This window comes from Dipodomys spectabilis, unplaced genomic scaffold (genome assembly GCF_019054845.1).
Source record: "Dipodomys spectabilis isolate Male_0828 unplaced genomic scaffold, ASM1905484v1 ptg000096l, whole genome shotgun sequence".
NCBI lineage: Eukaryota > Metazoa > Chordata > Mammalia > Rodentia > Heteromyidae > Dipodomys > Dipodomys spectabilis.
In genome coordinates, this window is record NW_024870773.1 from 28,419,148 (window position 1) to 28,438,104 (window position 18,957).

The window sequence follows — 18,957 nt, forward strand, 5'->3', positions numbered from 1 at the left end:
TCCTCTGACACATGAACAGATTTTTCCATTGATTTCTCTAATAACAGGAAGGATTCTTTGTAGTACAGAGCCAGTCCATTGACCTTTCCAGTACTTGTGGCTGGTGACTGTTCATTCAAGTGTGACTCTTCTTTCATTTTCCATTGAAATTCTAGGTGTGGTAAAACTGGCTCATGGTTGATCAATTTTATGACTTTTTAAAAGCAATAACTTACTTTTGCTTAAGTTCTCTAATATGTTTGCTTCCTAGGACTTTAATTTCTACTCATATTTATTTCATTATCTCACCTCATTTTGGTTGAGGTTTTCTTACAATAGAATTGGGTGCAAAGTTTTCTTTGGAGGGCAGAGAAAACATTTGACTGACTCATCATCCAAGCAGGAAATGAGGCAAGTAAACACAGTTCTGAGGAAGTAATCATCCAGACTTTCTTCTGAGCTCCCATTGGGTCATTGCTCTTTAGTATCTAGAGACTGTGGGAAATTCCACTCTACTTCTTACAGAACATTTTAAAAAGATTTCCATTTTAGACTCGTGTTACAAAATCTCAGAATTTGGCAAGGATCTTGAAGGAAAAATATTATTTAGTTGAAATCTATTAAGTTTCCATCTTTAATACCTAGACACTGTGGGACTACTAAAATTTCTGCTGTTGTTTCTTTTCCGAATAAATTCCAGGTTCTGATGGCTAAGCTGAGATTCCAAGCCTCTAGGTATTTAAAATCAGAAGGTGCCCCAAAGCAACAACTTCAGATGTTGTAGGTTTACACTTCTCTCTAGGTCTTATAGCTATGGTCTGGCACATCTTTAGTTGTCTTTCCAGCTGACAAGTATATTTCTTCCAGATCAGTAGGCTGTGAGAAACTACACTTTTAAGCTTTAGCTTCGCTCTTTAGTCCTTCACAGCTTCAACTTGTATTAAAGAAATGGAAACCAATCTTAACCAAGAATTTTGTCCTGAATTTTTAAATTACTCTACAACCATAAACAGCTTTGCAAATTTATCAGTGCCTGCCTTTGCCTGAGACAAGAACCAAATCACAGCCAAAAATTACAAGTAGATTCAAAGGAAAAGCAGCGAATTACATCCAACGCACTTCTTAGAGGTACTCTGCCAACCATAATTTCTCTCTCTAGTTCTTTTGATTTTTCACTTTTCTACTACCATTAAACATGATGTTGCTTGTTGACTGAGTCTTCTCATTGTTTTTAAAGGGGTTTGGCTTACCATAAAGTATTTCACCATGCTCTCAGTTGCTAAGTTTCTCTCAGATTGAAGGATAGTTGTACATTTAATTGATGGCTTTAGGGAGTCAAGCTCAAATAAACTACTAACTCAAATATAAATTAGAAACTTTCTATAAAGTGAAATTTTCCCAGGCTGTGCTGAAAAAGTAGAATGAGAGCTCTATGCATTCTTGTCCAGACTTTGTTCACTTTTTTAAGTGTGTTCTTATTCTCTATGTATTTTAAGTTTCACAGGTAAAACCATAATCATAGTAAAGATTTTTCAACGTAAGTTGAATTTACTGGTAGGTTATCTCATTGTAAGTTAAGTATTAGCTGTACCTTTCCTGGTATGTGGGTGCATACACACTTTGTATTTTTGTTTTAAACACAATATCTAATGATTTTTAGGCAAGCATTTTTATTTCCTGCTCATCTGCTTAGCTTTTTATACACACAGCTTGGATTTCTTTCTCCCCATTTTCCTTCCTCCTAGGATCTTGACCACTGACATTCTGAATTTCTTGACAATCTTCTCATCCAAGTTTCATCTCTTCAAAATTGTCAGATTGATGAATCTCTGATAAATTTTCTCCTTTTAGAAGAAGCTTTTTACAGTTTTCAAATTCTGGTCCTTTAAAAAAATTAACAGTTAAAAAGAACTCACCCCTCAATCAAATGCTAATTCATTTCTCTAAACTTCTCTTTTTCTCTGCACACCAATTATGGCTGCCTCAATAAGCCCCTTGAGGCTTTCAAACACACATGCACACACACATACATAAACATGCACACTTATTATTGCACATTACTTTGTCTTTTATTGTAATACAACCTTCATTGATTGGTATGCTTTGGGAGTGCATAAATCCCATGGAACTCTGAACTGCACGGAGAGCTATGTTTTCATGGAGTCCAGTGAAAATGAAATATAGAGCCAATGGTTTTTAAAAAAAATCAATAAGAGTTTACAGAGAGTACCAGCAGAGCTAAAACTTAAGTACACAAGGCTTTGAAGTATGGTTCCTGTGGAACTGCACATACACTATTTTATCAGTCATAGGGCTATTAGACTCAGAAAACACTGGGATGCAAATTAGATCTGTTTCAACTCTCCCTCCTCTCTATTTAAAATGATTATTCATTGATGTGATACAATTTATCTAATATATTTGAAAAGATATAACCATTTACTTCTCTTTTATGACTCAACACATTAACATTTTTATTTTACCTTTTATAAACATTGAGCTGTTGGTAAAAATACATACATTTCTAATTCCATTTGAAATATCTTATATCTGGGACCGTTAGGTATAATTGTTGGACTGAGTGTTATTCTTCAAGAGCATAGAAAGCAAGGTGCCAGTGGCTCATGTCTGTAATCATGGCTACTCAAGAGGCTGTGATCTGAGAATTGTGATTCAGAGCCAGCTAGAGCAGTAAATCTCCAACTAACCACGAAAATGCTAGAAGTAGAGCTGTGGTTCAAGTGATAGAGCACCAGTCTTAAGTGGAAAAACTAAGGAACAGAGAGCGTAGGTCCTGAGTTCAAGCACCAGTACAAGCTCATAAAGAGGATAGAGAGAAAGAATAATATCTTCATGACATCTTAGTGTGCCTCTGAAAACAGAAATATTCAGAGATATGCATCCTACCAAATCCTTGCTTTACTTTAGAAAGATCTCCTTAGTAATTTTCTAACTAGCAGTTTCGTTATCCATCCATTTTGTGGGCTGATGTCAGCATTCTGCCTCCAGCTGCTTTGTGCTATTAACAATTCTCATAGAGGTTTTCACTGTTCAAGAACTAAATTGTGCTAATCTGTGAAATAATAAAAGGTGCTAAATGGCACACAGCATGATGTATTTGCATAATTCTTTTAAATGCTTCATGTCCTTTAAAAATATTAATGGAAAAATTATGATGCCCTGTTAGAGTTTTCTTCACATTGTATGATGCATAGGACTATAAATGCCTTGAAAATGTCTTCAGGACCTACTTGCAGGAGGAGGGGTCATTGAAGAAAATCATATAAGACACTTCTAGGATTTCCACAGTACATAGTTCAGTGGTTCTTAGATAAACTGCAGAAGCTTTACATTTGACAACTAATAGAACCTATATTTGTTTATTGCATAATATAAAACTCAATACTCTATTTGTTTAGTACAGAATATAAAACTTAGCAATCAATTATTTTAATAACATCTATGCATCTCTTGCAGATCTTTATTCATCAGGGCTTGGAGAAAGCAGCAAAGGAACTACGGATCCTGTTATGGATTGCTCTCTGAAGCATTGTGTGTATGCTGCCTAGACAGAAATGAACACCCTGTGGCACAGATTCGCTTTCAGGTACTTTCCTCTTTACAATAGAGAAAACACAGTTTCACCAAATCATGAATGTGCCCAAGTGACCAATTATTCTAGCTCATTAAATTACAAATATTGTTGGAAAATAAGATAATGTCTGTTATGCATTGATAATAAATGAACAATCATTTAATTCTTTTACCTACTTTTCTTAATTTCAATTGCATTTAAAATTTTCTATGATGAGAAGATGGAGTGATGGATATTCATCACCAAGTATTTATCTTGATATATATACAAATATATTTTATGAACTGAAACACAATTAAAACTGTTACTATCCTGATATTGATTCTAATTCATGACATGAGATGTAATTCATAGGTTTAATTGAATTACAAATCACATTTATACTTTGGGTAATAATTTCAACAGCAGCATATATAATAATAGCAGCTGGTTAGCCTCACAGGAAATACTGTCTCAAACATCAATTTTATAAAAAAAAAAAATCTTTCTTTTACCACTCACCATCCTCAAGGACTGCTCAGAGCAATACTTGTTAACTTAGATGAACTCATGTAGCTAAAATGCCATTTCATATTCGGAGTGTTTAATATAAACAGCACAAAAGCTAAAGCAAAGACCTATCCCCCCCCTTTTTTTTTTTTTTACTAAATGTAATTCCAACTTTTTTGTTTTCTTGTCAGTCTGAAGGCTTGAACTCAGGGCTTGGGCTGAGTCCTTGTCCCCGAGCTTCATTTGCTCAAGGCTAGGGCTCTACCACATGAGCCACAGCACCCCTTCTGGCTTTTTCTGTTTATGTGGTGCTGAGGAATTGAACCCAGGGCTTCATGCATGCTAGGCAAGCACTCTACCACCAGGCCACATTCCCAGCCTATCCCCATTTTTAATCGAATTAAACTATAGATGAAGAGACTGACAATCATGAGAAATATTTAAAAATATTTAACTATCCTTGCTCAAGTTTTTCCTGAAGAGCGCTGTACATTTACTTGGTGATAGAGTTTTTGTTTTTCATTTTGTGTTTTCATTTGTTAATAGCTAATTCATTTGTTAAGAACTTCTAGACAAAACAAAAGGAACAGCCATTTGAACTTTATAAAATGTTCAATTTTAATGATTTTCCAGTCTGCTATATTTCAAAGATTATGTAAGGAACCTCTGAAATTTTTACACATGTTAAAACTCATAAAGCTATATGGATTAAGGTGTAAAACTTTGTTAATATTTACACACTTATTAAAAATACAATCAAATACATTTAAAACTTTAATTAGAATCACTATGCTAATGTAATGTGTTCTCAAGTACTTTAGGAGCCGTTAACTCATAAGAACTACTATAAGAATAAAATAGACTATAATTCCATGGCATAGTTTAGAAATATGATTAAAGATGCTTTTACCAATACATTTGTATTCTTAATGCTGATGTGTTTATTCCTTTTCAAGCATATCTTCCTAGGTTCTTAAAATTTTTACTTGAACTAAAAGATGAATGAAATGAATATTTACATAGACAAGTTAAAAGATTAAGCAGTAATTCCTTTTTGAGACACAGACTTTAGTGAGTGTAGCAAAATTCTTTAAGTCTACATCATTACCATCATTATGCTTCTGTAAATAAAATTGTGCCAAATCAGTAACATTTAATGTCTGTACTTGCTCTTTAGTTTTAATTCCAGGAATCTGTGGTTCAAATTCATATGCTGTGCTTTATCCTTATCTGTTTTTGTGTCTTAACCTGTTCTTTAGCTACAGCTAAAATAGTAGTATTTTACTTGATTATAAAATGTATCTGAAAGCCTAGGAATAAAATTTTCTCTGCATCTAAGACATTTGGCTAATTTGTTTTCTAGCCAATGGCTACATAGCTAAATGCTCTTTGGGTATTTTTATTTATTTGTTTTATTCTGCTACTGGAGTCTTGAACCCAGGCTTCACATTCTTATTATTTTTTTTTGTTTGTTTAAGGCTTGCACTCTACCACTTGAGCCACATCTCCACTTTCAGATTTTTGCTGGTTAATTGGAGTTAAGAGTCTCTTGAATCTGACTTTGAGCCTCTGGCAGCCTCCTAAGTAGCTATGATTACTGGTGTGTGTCACTGACACCAGTGGTAAATGCTCTTTCCCATATTTGTTCTATGTGATGACCAGTACTAATGAACAGTTGCACCGTCTTTTTCACTAATCAACATATATGTCAATCTTCTTGAGCAGGAGTCCTTCATTTTGCATAGGAGTTAGTAAACCACCTGGAGCTTACCAGTTGTTTATATAAAGTTTTATTAAAAAGTTATCATTTAGGAATGGTATGACTTCATTTATATATAGTTGAGCTGAGTAGTTTTGACAAAGACCATCAGACTTTGCAAAGTCTGAAATATGAACTATCTTATCCTTTGCTGAAAAAAATATTGTCCAAATTTGATTTAGAAGTCAATACTTATTTTTCACCTGGGTTATGAAGAAGTTCCTGGTTTCCTTTTCTTGCTTTCAGATGCAGAGACATAGCATTTTATTAGAGAGGAACTTAGCTAATTATTCACAACTTCCAGTTTTTTTTCCCAAGGCACACAGTTAAGTAATCAATACTCTTGTATACTTGAAGATACATTAATGAATGTGTTAAATTCATTTTTCCTTCTCAATAATGGCTTCACTGCTTTGTTTGCAAGCAATGTAGCAACCATCTCCAGTGACTTGATTGTGTATATGTGAATGATAGATCTGATTTTTTTCAATTATAAAACTTGTATAATATCAGCAAAGATTCAAAATTCATGCTTGACCTATGTTCAAGGTGAACCCTATACCTACTGATACAATAGTGTAGTGCACACATGACCATATATGTTCATTGCCACAAGAGAGAGGCTGTGGGTTTGTACACAGATGTGTACAGATGTATAGTTCTCTATTTTGATTCCTTGTATAAGCTCTCTTCTTTCTGACTACCCAGCTATAGAAGCTAATAGACACATTATTTGTGTTCTCTGCCAAAGAACAACAAAGCAAATATTCCATTATAAACTTAGTGAGATGTGGGTAACATTTAGATGCTGGGATGGCCTATGACACTTTAGAACAACCCATTTGCAGATAAACTTTTTATTAGATGAACAAAGAGAACCTTAAAGAGAAACTTAATTTTTACTTAAAATATGGGAATATGGAAGTGTCTTTTGATCACAATTTGGGAGCTGTGAAATTCTAGGGTAAGTGAGAAGAATAAATTGTTGTTTTTCGTATCCATAGTTCTACAACTCAACAAGGATAAACAAGCATCCTTCATGTGTCATGCTTATAGTGAGCACAGATCCAGACACTAGACAAGTGATCTGTGCAGTATGCATAATATTGCACTGTACAGTGAGAAAAGAAGGTGTTGTAAAATTTGAGAAGACCCAGTTTGCATAGGCAGCTCAGAATCAATGAAGTTTCACAAATGCTCATTTATTCTATATATAAATCCATTTTTAATTTGTCATTACATTTGATAGACATTTCTGAGCATAAATTCAGACATGTTTACTTTTCAGTGTGTGTGTGTGCATGCATCAGTACCAGGGCTTGAACTCGGGTCTTTGAGCTGTGGCTTAGATTTCTTTCTCATTAACTAGTGTGTTACCACTTTTCCATGCCTCCAGCCCATCTCTGTGCTGATTAATTAGAGTCTCAAAATCTTTTCTCCTCACACTGGCTTAGAACCTCAGTCTTCCATGTCTCAGCTTCTTCAGAGTTTCAGAAAGTAAAATAAAAAGATTATTTATTTAAATTGAGATTAACATAATACAAAACTTCTGTCTTCATTTTCCTCTTTATTCTGAAAGCAAGCCTTTCAGAGAAGAAAAAGCACTAGGAAGTACTAGATATCGTTAAATTATATAGATTTAAATGGCAGTATAATTTTATTAAAATGTTCAAAAATGCTATCTTCTCATTTTGTTCCTTTTTAATTTTCATTTCTTCCTAAATTTTCCCTTTGTGTTTGTGCTCATTTATATGCATTATTTATCATTTATTATTTGACTACCTTCCCAGGTAATTAAGTCAAACATTAATTTTTAAGAGAAGATTAAAAAAGATAGAAAATGTTACATTCACTAATGTATCATACTGAGATAAGCAGCAACTTTTTGGATAAGCACTAAACTAACAATGTTTTTGATAAAATTGGAATCTAATCATTACAAGCAACTGGAACAACATTCTTAAAGATAAAATTACAGAGGTAAAGAATAGAAAAAAATTATTTTTTTCTGTCGGTCATGGGGCTTGAACTCTGGGCCTGGGTGCTGTCCCTGAGCTCTTCAGCTTAAGGCAAGCACTCTACCACTTGAGCCACAGCACTACTTCCCAGAAAAAAATCTTATATCTCTTCTATTAACATTTTACCATACACTCATTAATGCACATATTCACAATCCTAAGATCAGACTTTAGTAACAGCACTTCAAAGGAGAAAAAAGGGAATATGGATCAAGACACATTGCATACATAAACTGCTTTATTGAATGACAACTCCTTTGCCCAACTACTTAAAGATAATGATAATATTAAAAAGGAGAGAGAGAAAGGGACAGAGAAATGAGAGCCTGGCAAGTAATTGTAGTCCATAACTGCACACTTTCATCATATGATTCCAATATATAAACTAATACCTTCGCTCCCTTGGGCTAAACTCCATTGGGTAGGAAGAACTAAATTTGCAATCTCAAAAATGTATTTGTGGTAGGTGCTGGTGGCTCCCCAGGAAGCTGAGATAGGAGGATAACAGTTTAAAGCCAGGCCAGGCAGGAAAAACTTTGAGACTATTATCTCCAAGGAACCACCAGAAAATTGGAACTAGCACTTTGGCTCAAAATGGTAGAGCACTGGCCTTGAGCAAAATGAACTCAGGAACAGGGCCCAAGCCCCAAGTCCAAGCCCCACAACTGACAAAAAAGTATTTACTTGTGACAAATATTTCAGAAGCTACCTTGTAATGGAAAGATAGGAGCCAAAACTACATTGCCTTTAACATCACAATTCTCAACCAATACAAATTATAAGCAGGACTTAAAAACACTCTATTGGTCTTCCTGTATACAATCATGTCAGAACAAAAAGGTATTTTTAGTGCACAGGCCAAAATAACACATCATCAGTGCCAAAAGCATGATACCAGTGTGAGGCTTATAAAATGCATTATAAGATCTTGCTGGGAATGGAAATTTTTTACTCCAATATTTATACTTTTAAAACTTTTTGTAGTAATTTTTTATTGTAAAGGTGATGTAAAAAGGGTTATAGTTACTTAAGTCAGGTAATGAGTACCATTTCTTTTTGGACAGTTTTACCCTCTCCCTCATTTTCTCCCAGTTTTGCCTCCCTTTTTCCTCCTTGCCAAGTTATATAGTTCATTTCCAACAGAGTGTCTAGGGAGTTTCACTGCTGCATCAGTTCACCCTTTTCCCCACCATTTATTTTGTCCACACAGTCTTTTCCCCCCTATTTAAAAATTAAGCAATGTCTATTTTGCTTTAAAATATATATTTCATCATCTGTACAACTTGGAGGTAAGGGGTTGGGGGGGGAGGGAAGGTAGGAGAAAAATGAGGGAAGGGGTAAAAAAACGAAATATACATTTCAAATTTAGTTCCACATCAAATGCCAATTCTAGTTCTCATTTATTTTCCTTAGCTAGCAAACTATCCCAATCTCATAATTCTTTACTAAGTCCTGGTCTCAAAATGTTGTATTTTAAAAAGCAAATAAAAAGCACAAACTTTTTCAAACTCTCAATGTTTGGGCCTACAATTCCAGGACAGCCTTTATCTAAAAACAATGAACTTCTCAGGGTTGTTGAGAAACGACCAGAGGGGCCAATTAGCTGTTGCACAATTGGAATCTTCCTGATGCTTTGTCAATAATTTATAAAATGCGGAGGGCAGGAGGGGTCACTGTCACTGAGGGGAAGTTAAAATTAAAATGTTTCTTACATATTGTGCTCTAGAAAGCAAAAGGTACTTTTTTTTTTTTTTTTTTTAGAGAAAAGTGATTTTGTTTTAAGTCAGATGATAAATTGTGCTTTTTCAAAAGCAGGAGTTGTAATTTGATTTTACATAATATCTTCCTTACTTGCCTGACATTTGAAATCCCTCCCAAATAATGCAAATATTTTTCTTCTATTTTGAAAAAAAAATCTACATGCTCATAATGGTCCAAATTCCTTTTCTCAAAGCAAAGGTAATCTAAGATAATCAAATAATAATCAAAGATAATCTCCAGTAATATAAAAGAGCACAATATACAAAATTATTTTCCATTTACCTTTGGGTATTTGGTTTCAAAATCTATATTAGTCATGAAGGAATGAGTGTGGATCCTTCTTTCCATGTCTGTTTCAATATATCTTGAAACTGAATCTCTTGTCCTAAACATTCAATTAATTCTCAAACTCTATGATATTATTATGAATCATATGCTTTCATTGGTTAGTAAATCCTTAATAAAATGTGATGAGTTAAAAGTGATTGTATTAGGAGAATACATAACCCAAGAATATAAATGCCTCAAGAAGATCCATTAGATTTGGAAAGGCTTAAATTTAGGGACTGAGAATGTAATGCTTTAGGGCCATTAAGAATCCTACTGGTTCTTAGGAGTTAATGACAAGAAAAAATGAAGAAAAGAGAATGGGCATGAAGCTGAACATGATTCAGACTAATGAGTTTAGTTAATCTTGCTTAAAGATGAATCACAGCCAGGCACTGGTGGCTCACACTTCTAATTCTAGCTACGCAGAATGCTGAGATGTGAGAACTGAGGTTCAAACCCAGCCAGGGCAAAAAGTTCATGTCCACCTAACTAGCATAAATGCAGAAGTGGAAGGAGTGGCTCAAGTGGTACGGCACCAAACTTGAATGCAAAAGTCAAGCAAGAAGCTTAGGCCATGAGTTCAAGCACACAGTCAGTACTCACACACACACACACACACACACACACACACACACACAAATAATGTCGTGTACTAAAAGTTATTTTCTCACAAAACTATGCTAATGAGGAAAAGGCCACCCCCCAAAAAAAGGTGGTTTTCTTTGGAGAATGTGGTAGTTCATGGTGAGTAAGTACGGTATTCTTCGGGAAATATCTGGCAGAGTATTGGAAGGGATCTGCTTATGTACGATACTGCTGTTGCACACACACACACAAATATATATATATATATATATATATATAGACACATGTATGTATATGTGTATATGCACTATGTGTAGGTGTATAGAGGAGATAAGAGAGAAAGATGAAAGATATGAAATATGAGATGCAATGAATGTAGATGAAACCTTAAGTAAGTTGTGCAAAGGTCAGGCTAAGGCTACAAGAGTCTCCACTGCACAGATGCCTCAGTTTGGTTAGAATTGGCTGAGGTTATTCTATTTGTTAAGTCGTAACTTCAGTCTGTTCACTAATTAGTGCCAAGGAGGAGTGGCTATAGGAGGGACTAGGAGGAGACAGACTCACAGGTGTCTCCTCATGACTAGGAGAGTGGCTTGATTTCAGCATTCTTTCCTGTAGCTAACTAGGTACCTACAAGAGAAGATAGTTTGTATTGGGCAATAGAAATCAACATAGCTTTTTGTTATAAGATTTTCCTTCTAATCTGTCTAGGAGTTAGTACTAACTGCATGCATCATGCCTGTAATCTGAGGGACAGTACTCAGGCCCATAATTCAAGCCCCACAAACGACAAAAAAAGCTTCAAATTCTTTTTATGTTCTTAGTTTTTCTTACCTCTTGGCCTGAGACTACTCTAAATACTCCTACTCCAACACTCTGTGCTTTACCATTCTTTCAGTTACAGCCAACTCTTGTTGGAACTCTGTGAGATAAGAGAAATTAGGAAATTGTATTATATATTAATTGTAATAAAAATAAATCTATAATAATGAAAATTCTGTGAGCCAGTGTGCAAGGGCTCTACCTTCATGAAAGTTTCTAGAGTATGCAGTTTTTATTCCATTCTTCTTTACACCCTTTACTCTTTCTTGGCTTCAGTGTTCTCAATTCATTTCCTTGAAGTCTTGAAGTCTTCATCCTTACTTTTATATATATATATATATATATATATATATATATATATATATATATATGTAAGTATATATATATATACACACACATTTATATACATACATATACATAAGGACACACAAACATATAGCACACATTTTTAACATAATTATTATAGATCCACTGCAGTTGTAAGAAGGAAAAAAGGATTCCATGTACCTTTTACCCAGTTCTTCTTCCTTGAAATGACCACTTGGATGGCTGGGTTTTCATACAAGTATATCGACAGACTATTGATATTGGCATGGAGACGACTCAGCATCTGTGGTAGGGCTTCATTCACCCTTCATCTCTGGTGGCACATATGAACAGTTTGTAATATTTTATTACTGAGTAACATTTTTATTATTGTCTACATGAAAAATGTATCAGTTTGCTTAACCATTCATGTACTGAAAGACAACCATTTAGTTTCCAGATTCAAGCAATTCTGAATAGAGCTGGTGAATTATATTGGCTTCCAGGCTCTTATGTGAACATAATTTTTGTTTCATGTTTAGTTGGTCTTAATTATTTGTACTTTTATTTGTTTTTTGAGAAACAGTCCAATTTTTTTCCAAAATTCCTACAATATTTCTATTTTTACTCATCTGGATTTATTATTCTATGATTTTGAAGCCCATGTGTCTGTTCTTTCCACCTATTCTACATAGAGTTAATTACTATGAATATAGTACATCTTTTTTAAAAATTAATTTTATCTTAGATAGAGTGACATACCTTATTCTTCTTTGCCAAATCATATTTTCTTTTTGTTGTTGTTGTTGTTGGGCTTGAACTCTGGGCCTGGGCAATGTCATTCAATTTCAAGTTTCTTTGAGATTTCTCTTTGACAAGTGGATTACAAAAAATGTGCTATTTATGATTGTATATTCTTTACCTTATATGCAGTATATTCACATACACATCTGTAGGGAGGTGGGGGGAGGGCACAGAACTTGAGAAAAAAGGATGAAAAAGTACAATAGTGGAGGGCACTGGACATTAATGAAAGTCAACTACATAACTCATGGGTGGACATGGGAGGGAATGGGAGAGAATGATGACACTGTACAAAAGGAAATTTACTTGTTATTTGACATATATAAATGTAACCCTCTGTATATCACCTCTATAATAACAATAAAGTAATTTAATACAAATAAAAAATTCAAGCACAGGAAAGAAATGTAGTATTTAATTTCCAAGTATTAAATGTGTTATTGATCTTTGCAATTCAGGAGCATGGGAGTTTTTGCCACTTTCCAAGTTCTGTTTTGATTTCTTTTCAGATTTTTAAAGTTTTCATCATAGAGGTCCTTCACTTCTTTGGTTAAGTTAATTCCTAGGTATTTTATTTTTTGTGGGCCTATTACGAATAGAGTTGCTTTCCTGATTTCAGCCACACTTTTCTCATTGTTGGCATATAGAAAAGGCATTGATTTTTGAGGGTTAATTTTATACCTTGCTACTTTGCCAAAGTTTTGAATCCCCTTGAGTAATTTGGGAGCAGATTCCATGGGATTCTTTAAATACAAGATAATGTCATCTGCAAAAAGGGAGAGTATTACTTCTTCTTTCCCTATTTGGATCCCCTTATGTTTGCATCTTGTCTTATTGCTGTAGCTAGGAATTCTAATACTAGATTGAAGAGCAGTGGCGAGAGTGGGCATCCTTGTCTCGTCCTGAGTTTAGAGGAAATGGCTTTAGTTTTACTTCCCAAGGCTATCTACAAATTCAATGTGATACCTATCAATATTCCAACCTCATTCTTCAAGGAAATAGAAGAGCAATCCAAAAATTCATATGGAACAATAAAAGACCCCAAATAGCAAAAACGATCCTCAACAGAAAGAACACTGCTGGAGGAATATCAATACCAAATTTCAAACTCTACTACAAAGCCATAGTAAATAAAAACAGCTTGGTACTGGCACAAGAACAGACCTCAGGACCAATGGAATAGAATTGAAAACCCAGAAACGAACCTAAAGACCTATAGCCATCTAATCTTCGATAAGGGAGCTAAAGAAAATAGAATGGAAGAAAGACAGCCTCTTCAGTAAATGGTGCTGGCAAAATTGGTTAACTACTTGTAGAAAACTAAAGCTAGATCCTTATATATCACCCTGCACCAGAATCAACTCCAAATGAATCAAAGACCTCAGAGTCAAAGCAGACACTCTGAAAACATTACAGGATGGAATAGGAGAAACCCTAGGTTCCCTTGGCGCAGGCTGAAATTTTCTTAATAGAGACCCAGAAACACAAGAAATCAAAGAAAGGTTGGACAAATGGGATTGCATGAAATTGCAGAGCTTCTGCATGGCAAAGGACATAGCTCGCAAGATCAATAGAAAGCCCATGGATTGGGAGAAGATCTTCACTAGCCATACAACAGACAACGGTCTCATATCTAAAATATATCTGGAACTTAAAAAATTAAATCCCCCAAAAACAAATCTTCAAAGAAACAACTGCCCAATAAATAAGTGGGCTAAAAACTTAAAGAGAAACTTCTCTGAAGAGGAAAGAAGGATGGCCAATAGACACATGAAGAAATGCTCAACCTCTCTAGCCATAAAAGAAATGCAAATCAAAACAACATTGAGATACCACTTCACCCTAATTAGAATGGCTACAATCAAGAACTCTAATAACAACAGATGCTGGAGGGGATGTAGACAGAAGGGAACCTTACTGCATTGTTGGTGGGAGTGTAAACTTGTTCAACCACTTTGGAAAGTAGTATGGAGGTTCCTCAAAAGACTCCACATAGAGCTCCCCTATCACCCAGCAATCCCACTTTTGGGCATTTACCCAAATGATCACAAACAAGACCACACTAAAGCTACCAGCACGACTATGTTTATTGCAGCATTATTTACCATAGCTAAGATATGGAACCAACCCAGATGCCCCTCAGTAGATGAATGGATCAAGAAAATGTGGTATATATATGCAATGGAATTCTATACCTCCATCAGAAAGAATGACATTGCCCCATTTGTTAGGAAATGGAAAAACTTGGAAAAAATTATATTAAGTGAAGTAAGCCAGGCCCAAAGAAACATAGGTCTCATGCTTTCCCTTATTTGCAATAACTAGTATATGTCTGAATCAAGCAGTAAAGGTCAGATAAGTTGATGTTAGGGGAATGAACCCCAAGATAAGTATTCAAACGTTTTTTGTTTTTGTTTTTCCTTTCGTGCAATTGTTTCTATCATATTTATAAGATGATTTCTATGTTGCTTTGTATGTCCCTCCCCCACAGTATAACCTCTGCTTTCACTGTATTTGATGTTGGTATAATTTGTGGAGGAGAAGGGCAAAAACAAATTGCTTAACTAGGGATATAGGTGGACCCATTGCAACAACGAGATGTACAAGTTGTTATGTCGAAAAACGAACTCAACAACTTTGGTGGGAGGTGGGGGGGTGGATCGAGTGCTGGGAGGGGAGGAGTATGGGAAGGGATGGGAAGGAGAAACAAAGAGGAGGCAACAATGCTTGATAAGAAATGTACTCGTTATCTTGCCAATGTAATTGTAACTCCTCTGTATGGTATTCTCACAATAAAAAAATGTGTTATTGATTACACATACAAATTCTGTCATGACAAAATATATTTTCTAGAATTTCAATTATTTGAAAGTTTCTGGAGTTTGTTTTTTTGTTTAGCTCAGAACATGGTCTATTTTGGTGTATGTTCAATGCACAATATTCTTGTTAGATGGAATGTTCAATAAATATTGATCAGCTTCTGTTTGTTCATATTGTTGAATTTTGCCATATTCTCACTGATTTTTTGTCTGCTTTACCAACTGAGAAACACTAATGCCTCTAAGTAGAATTGTATTTTTGATTATTTCTCCTTTTAGTAAAGATTCTAGATGCTTAGTGTCTTGAACAAAGAACTGAACAAAGAAACACACACACACACACAAGTAAAGTTGTACAGCAAAGAATTTCATAAAGTAGAGTAAGGGCAATGGTAGGCCCAATCTCTGTGTCAAGCAAGGGCAAGCATGTGGCTTATCAAATTTCTGGTTTACTAGGTCTTTTTACTGACATTACAAGTTAGCCCCAATTCAATGTTAGTGGATTCTTTTTGGTGTTGGGGGAGGGGCTGTGTGCTCTCAGACTTTTTAGACTCTTGTCTCCTAGGATATTCAATGATATGCTCTCAAAGGATGCCTCTTCTCTCCACTTCATAATGTCAACAGCATCTATACCTAATCTCATCTCCCAATATTTACTCCACTATCACAGGAAAAATAAAGAAAAGATAGTAAAATTTGCAAAAATTCCAAGATCTAATGGATCATGCCTCCATGTTATAAGGCTTTGATTTAAGCAGGGACAGGTCTAGAAAGATGAGTAAAGAGTTAACCACTGGCCTATGTCCATCTAAATGAATAAAAGATAATACGAACATATGAATACAAACACATGAATCATCCCTTGCTAACTCATACTAGATTTGTCCACCAAAGTATTTTTATAACTATTTAAAACTTTTGTCAAATTTGTGCCAGGTGTGTAGACTTGATGGTGGCATGTGTTGTGTGTAGTCTTGATTGTGACACAGGGTGACTGTTGTCTTTTTTTTTTTTTTACTGAAAAGGTGACAAGCAAGGGGGTTACAGTTGAGTAAGGCAAAAAGTACAATTATTTTAATCATTGTTACCCCATCACTCATTATCTCCCACTTTTTTTTCCCTATCTCCCGGCCCCACAGCTCTAATGCCCATATCCAACCAAGTGTCAAGTGAGTACCAATGTTGCTTTGGTTCATCCATTCTCCTGCTGTTTCTATGCATTATCTTATATGCAAAACATGAGGTACAAAAAAGAACCAAGACAAAAAAATAAAATAATAGGAAAAAATAACAAACTACATACAAGGTCTAGTAAGAACCTCTTGTTTCCATTTATTGAAGTTCATATGCTTAATTATATATGGTCCTATGCATTAAGCAGTTGGGTTATTGAGATCCCCTGTTAACAATATCATATACATATTCTAGTTCTTATAAATGAGGGAGATCATGCAACCTACTTTTCTTTGGGTCTGGTTTAATTCACTTAATATAATTTTTTCCAAGTCTATTTTCTTATGAATGGAGCAATGTTATTTTTTCTGATGGAAGCCTAGCATTCCATTGTGTATATATACCACATTTTCTTGATCCATTCATCTACCAAGGGGCATCTGGGTTGATTCCATATCTTAGCTATGGAAAATATAGCTGCAGTGAACTTCGTTGTGCTGGTAGCTGTAGTTTGGCCTTGTTTGTGGTCATTTGGCTAAATGCCCAGAAGTGGGATTGCTGGGTCATAGGGAGCTCTATGTTTAGTCTTTTGGGGAACTTCCACACTGCTTTCCAGCGTTGTAGAACAAGTTTACACTCCCACCAACAGTGTAGTAACATTCTACTTTGGCCACATCCCCACCAGCATCTGTTGTTATTAGATTTCTTGCTAATGGTAAGGTGGACTCTGGATGTTATTTATATTTACATTTCTTTTATAGCCAGATATGCTGAGCATTTCTTCATGTGTCTCTTGGCCATTCATGTTTCCTCTTCAGAGGGGTCTCTCTTAAGCTCTTTAGCCCACTTTTTAATGTTTCTTTGGGGGTTTGTTTTGGGGAATTTAATTGCTTGAGCTGTTGGTATATTTTAGATATGAGACCCTTGTCTGTTGGATAGTTGGTGAAGATCTTCTCCCAGTCTGAGGGGCTTTAATATATTTTTCTAGCTATGTCCTTTTCTAGCTATGTCCCATTTATTCAGCCTTTCTTTGATTTGTTATGTTTCTGGGTCTTTATTAAGAAAGTTTTGACCTGTGCCAAGGAGCCCTAGTGTTTCTCTTATTCTTTCTTGTAATATTTTCAAGGTATTTGTGTTTTTTAATTGTGAGAATATTGTACAGAGGAGTTACAATTACATGGGCAAGATAACGAGTACATTTCTTATTAAGCATTGTTGCCTTCTCTTTGCTTTTTTAAAATTTATCTGAGAAAATCTTTAATTCATCTTTACATCTGAAAGATAGCTTTGCCAGATACAAAGTTTTTTTAATTTAATTTAATTTAATTTTTTTTGTGAACATACTGTACAGAGGGGTTACAATTACATGGGCAGGATAATGCGTACATTTCTTATCAAGCATTGCAGCCTCCTCCTTTGTTTACCCTTCACATCCCTTCCCTACCTCCCCCCTAACCCCCCACCCAATCTGACCCACCCCCACCAACCTTGTAAAGCTCGATTTCGACATGACCTTGTACTTCTCATTGTTGCAACAGGTCCACCTGTATCCTTAAACGACTTGTTTTTCCCCATCACCTCCACAAGTTATAGTGACATCAAATATAGTGAAAGCAGGGGTTATACTGTGGGGGAGGGACATACAAAGCAACAAAGAGATAATCTTATAAATGCGTTAAAAACAAATGCATGAAATAAAAAAGCATTAAAATACATATCTAAGGGTTCATTTTCCTAACATCACATTATCTGACCTTTTCCGCTTGACTCATATATATACTAGATGCTGCAAATAAGGGAAACCATGGGACCTATATTTCTTTGGGCCTGGCTTACTTCACTTAATATAATTTTTTCCAAGTTTTTCCATTTCCTAACAAATGGGGCAGTGTCATTCTTTCTGATGGAGGCATAGAATTCCATTGTGTATATATACCACATTTTCTTGATCCATTCATCTACTGAGGGGCATCTGGGTTGGTTCCATATCTTAGCTATGGTAAATAATGCTGCAATAAACATAGTTGTGTGGGTAGCTTTAGTGTGGTCTTGTTTGTAAACATTTGGGTAAATGCCCAAAAGTGGGATTGCTGGGTCATAGGGGAGCTCTATGTGAAGTCTTTTGAGGAACCTCCATACTGCTTTCCAAAGTGGTTGAACAAGTTTACATTCCCACCAACAATGCAGTAAGGTTCCCTTCTGTCCACATCCCCTCCAGCATCTGTTGTTGTTAGAGTTCTTGATAATAGACATTCTAACTAGGGTGAGGTCGTATCTCAATTTTGTTTTGATTTGCATTTCTTTTATGGCTAGGGAGGTTGAGCATTTCTTCATGTGTCTATTGGCCATCCTTCTTTCTTCTTCAGAGAAGTTTCTCTTCAAGTCTTTAGCCCACTTATTTATTGGGCAGTTGTTTCTTTGAGGATTTGTTGTTGGGGGATTTAATTTTTTGAGTTCCAAGTATATTTTAGATATGAGACCCTTGTCCTTTGTATGGCTAGTGAAGATCTTCTCCCA